The sequence below is a fragment of the Protopterus annectens genome, chromosome 7.part0 (genome assembly GCF_019279795.1).
Source record: "Protopterus annectens isolate FY-2018-M chromosome 7.part0, PAN1.0, whole genome shotgun sequence".
NCBI classification, from domain to species: Eukaryota; Metazoa; Chordata; order Ceratodontiformes; family Protopteridae; genus Protopterus; species Protopterus annectens.
The window spans coordinates 1,545,337,607-1,545,342,606 of NC_056739.1; positions in this window are offsets into that span (position 1 = coordinate 1,545,337,607).

Sequence of the window (5,000 nt, forward strand, 5' to 3'; positions counted from 1 at the left end):
TCTTTTAAAGTTTTTGCTTTTGGGGTTTTGGGGGGGCCCCTGAAAAAAAGGGGAAGCTTGAAGGTTTTAGGTTTTTTTTTTTTAAACCTTTTTTTTTAAATGGGGGCTTTTTTTTAGGTGGAAAACACACTCAAGCGATGCCTGCTCCATTGGCTCGGACCCATCTGAGGGGTGGATTTCCGGTGTCGTACCTTAGTATCAGAGGCCTAGCTGGCTCCCGTGGGAGTCATCCTTGCTGCTGCTGCCGCTGCCGCCGGTATAAAAATACCAGTGAGTAAGGCGTCAGGGCTCGCAGCGCCTCACCTGAGAACCAGCGAACCCGGCAACTGAGCCGCCCGGTAACCTGCGTCTGTTTGGATCTCGGATGCCTGTCGCCTGCTCGCTAGTTTTAAAACTCCGATTGTTGGTATTTCGGCGGCATTATATTGTTGAATTTTCATAAAGTAATAAGAAAAGCAAAAATCAAACCGTTTAATAGTGCGTTGGTTGAATCTTGCCTAAACCGACAGCTAACAGCGTTATGATCAGGGCCTAGGCAAGGAATAGTAAGATAAGTCTTATGGTATTTGCTTCCCACAAAATACAATTATTAACTTTTCTGACATCGGTCACAGGCAGAAAAGAAAAGTTTCCCAATTATATAGCTTTGTGAAGACCGGATCTGAGAAATTGTCTGTGAAAAGGAAATCTCAGGAGTGAAGCCGACCGGCACTTGTGAACTACTTTGCTTTAGGCGCGTAGCGACGAAGAAAAGACTGAAGAAAAACCGTGGCTGCATCTTTCTACCCACAAGCACTGAAATGAGGGAAGAACTTTCTTTAACAACGGCGGACCCTAGGACTTTGTTCAGAGCCAACTGCGGGTAGCCTGCGCCAGCAGGATAACCGAGATGTGAAGCTGCAGCAGTGGAAACGATGAACATCTGGCTTACAAAGTAATAAACAATGGAAATAATGGGATTAATAAGACTAGTGCGTGATCATTCCTTTGTAACAACGCTGTGAATGTACTGAATTAGAAGTTGAAGATTCTTTAGATTTGCCAGGAGCAAAATACCAGGATGCGGAAAGGCGAATGCCTTCAGCGTAGGAAGTATGGAACTGCTTTTTATTCATATTTACAAATAATCTCATCTGCAAGGACTTTCTGACTGTTAGTATGGAACTTACAGCACTCAGCATAGCTTGCGCAGTTGGAACATATTTTCACAAATTATTTTATATAGAAAGAGAATCAGATCATAGTGAATAAAAAGATTTTTGGGTAAAAGCCCGCAAATGAAAAAAATGGCCTGCTTCAAAATCCAGAAATGTGTAGAGCATCAAAAGCCTAATTTTGGAAACAAGAAGTGTTTAGACAGGATGGCATGCACTTGTCAGACTACTACAGCAGGTGTACTTTGAATGTTTGACAGGCACGGAGTCAGGATTTTTGCCAGGTCAAGGTAGGGTTCTGGTGCAACATTGGTGCATCTCAATGGTTATTAATGCTAAAAGAAAAACTAATAGTTTTCTTATTTGGTACTTCACTCTCACGCAGTAGTAGATGTTTGTAGTTTGTAAAGCTCAGTTAAAAGAACAATGAATAAACGAATTCTGTCATATGTTTTTTACTGTAAAGCATTCTACAAAAAAATAGAAGGAGGATATGTTATGATATGGATTAAAATAGTTGGCAGGACCTATGATTTTACATGTTCAATGATAACACCAATACTGTAGATTGTGTAACTGTGACAAAGACACCCTGTAACAACAATTGGTTGGCAGTGAGTGGAAGTAAATTTGTACCTCTGGGATACAATGCTGAGGACCAATAGATCTTTGGTGATGAAGTCAGTTTTTGCATGATGGTGAGATTTTTCACTCACGGGAGCACAAACAGTTGCTGGGAGTGGGGAGTGGAGTTGAAGTCACTGTGAATTCTTTCGTGGGGGTGGCTTAGCCTCCCTGTTTTTTTTGAAATGGAGGCACTCCACTGCTTAGCTCTTGCAAACCTGAGACTGTAGTCTGGGGGTCTGTTTGAGATGACCTTGAGGGGCTGGGAAGGACCAATGTTTTAGAGGGGCAATGCCCTGCTGAATCTAGGAGGCTGTGCTTGCAAGAAATCTTTGTTGTCTGCATAGATGTAGCTTTTCTTCCATCTTTTTAAGAACCTTTTCACTTTTGGTGTAAAACAGATTGTCCTTATTCAAGAGCATCTAGTAATTTTGATTTGACATGGTCTGGCAAGGTCTTTTATCATAAATAGCATGCCTTCTGTCTAGAACAAGTGACTGCTGCCCTGCAAAGATGCTTCCTAAGTTTTCAAAGCCACATTACAAGTATGCTTGCTGACAGCTACAGAATGCATAAACTCCTGTATTCTTTATTTTCTGCACAGTCTGTAAAAGGTAGCTATGTTTTGCTTAATAAGTTCCATAATAAGTTATTTGGTACTTCAGCATGTAGGAAACTGGCAATTTCGTAGCTAGAGTTGCAGAGGTGTATACTTTCTTACCTCATCTGTCAAGCTTTGGAATCCCTGTCGAGCGGGTGTGATTCTCAGTTGTATTGCTGACGCTACCGGAGATTGCTCTGGGTAGCATTAGGATTTTTAAGAAAAATTTGTGACGGTCAGAACTCTTAGTACCTGTCTGGTTTCCTAAACAGGGGGTAAGGTATCAGATTCCATAAAGAACATCATCAACATCCAGTTGCTAAGGCCTATGTTGTGGCAAATCAAAAATTTGCAGTCCCTTTTTGGACTGAGGATAGTCTTAGCATTCCAGTGGAAATCGCTCTTAAAGTATGGATTTCACCAAAAGAAAAAATCCTCTGGAGGAGAAGCAAGAGGGAATGGATTCCTCTGCATCGGATCATAAGCAGATAAAGGCGTATCTTCATAATCAGGGTACTCGGTGTTGGGTTGTGTTTGAGTCTATCAAAGCTACAGGGACAGGTCCTCTTCTTTCTCTTAGCGGGGAAGGCTGACTTCCCTAATTATATAATAAGGCCTTCTGCCAATTTAAGCATTTTGATATTGTGGCAAAGGAAGCAGGTGCATGAGTTTGAATTAAGCCTTACGTTTTGTTTAGAGGCGTAGCATGTACTCTTGGCCTTAGAAACTTGGTAGTTTTAGACAGAACTGAAGATGCAAAAGAAAGTAGTAGTTTATTAATGAATATCAGTAGTCGCGAAGGAGAACTTCCTCTCAGAGGCTGGTGCCTGCTCAGCGGCTCGGACCCATCAAAGGTAGAACATCCGCAGGTTACCGTGGTCGAAAAGAGTCTTGCTGCATACTGGACTCCGTGGGTCTCAGTGAGGCCTGCAAATCCACTGAAGCAGGCATGAGGGGTTCTTGAAAGTGCCTGAATACTGGAAGCAAACTGGTGACTAGCTTAATGAGCGTCGTCAGCAGTTTGGACCTCAATGTGGTCTGTCTCTGTCTTTATCATACTTTTTGGAAGATTGGTAGTTGGATGGCTTACTGAAACCATTTCCAGAATCTGAATGAAGAGCGAAAGTAATTTAGTGACAATAAGGGCCTAGCGATGAATATAGCTTCGAGGCGTTGAACAAGGCACAAAACGACAGCGAGGGCGTTGTGGTCTGGGCCTAAACAGGTGATGGAGTAAGAATGCGTCTGCGATTGTTGCCACGAGCAAGACTATTGTTAACTTTTCTGACGCCGGTTAGAGTAAGCATCTAGCGAGTATTTAGAGTTCAGGAATGATAGATAATTCCAGTTGGCAATGAAAACTCAGGTAGCGGCTGACCAGCACTCCAAGAACTGCCTTCTGCTTAGGGCTCCTTAGGAAGAACTGATGTAACAAAACGTCGGCTGCCTGTTTCATACCCTGACATCAGACCTGGAGTGACAGCATCAATGCAAATACTAAAGTCTGTACTGCGGGCTGACCTGAGAATTACCTGCAGGCAGATAACCCAAGTGTGATGACTGCAACAGTGAAGCCGCAGAAGAACATCTTTACAGTACATTTCGCCGATTTTAAAGACTAACATTTTTTGGAAATTGATTTCAATTAATTAAGTTTAGCTGTTCTTGTACAGTTAATATTACAGAATGCTGCTTTTGGTTTATGTGACATATTCTTACCTGATGAGTTGATAGGTCTGATCACATAAATTATAACTCTTTATATTATATTTGGAAAGGATGGACTGGCAGAAGAAAAGTTAGGGAATAAAAATGGTATCTTGAGTAAAATGATTAAGAAAATAGAGTGTGGTTATGGATCAAAGTTGGGAGCATGAGACTTGCATGCATTTTCACTGCATGAAAAAGTCCTATTTAATTTACTTGTTTAATCAGTTTCCTTTATACTTATTGTATTAAATACTTCTCATGGTTATTCCTTTTACTGCATTAAGGGCGTTATTCTTTTTTAGATGATCACTTGTGTTGTTTCAAAATAAGGAGCCTCCTACTCACTTCAGTAAGGGAGTGTTGTCGCGATCTTTACATTCACCTGAATTACCATTAACACAGGTAGATGAGGACCCAGTTTAATTTATCACCTGAGTGATGGTACTCATGTGTGCAGAAGTCTTTTTATGCTGCACACTGCAATGTCGCAATGCACAATAAATTCAAGCAGGGATGGGAAAAATGCCCAGTCTTCTGATCTTCAGCAGCATCAAAGGCAAGTATCACTACCTGCTGAGCTACTGACACTGCCAAATGGAAATACTTACGGAATATTTAGATTTGCCAGTGTTGAAACAGAGCTCAGTTGCTAACTTATGCATGACAGACAGAGGAAAAATAAAATAGGATGTACAGTGAATTCACAGGAAATCCCCAGCAGCAGATGGCACTCCTATATAAAAGTTTGCAAGAAGACAGAAGGAGAAGAATTTAATGGCGACCTGGAATATATTGTTTAATAATGGACTGAAAGGGGCAGAAGTGCTGATATCCTGTAGGAAGTAATTAGTATGGCACAGTATTACAGGAAAAACACAGCTCATAGACCCAATGTTATACAGACCAACTTC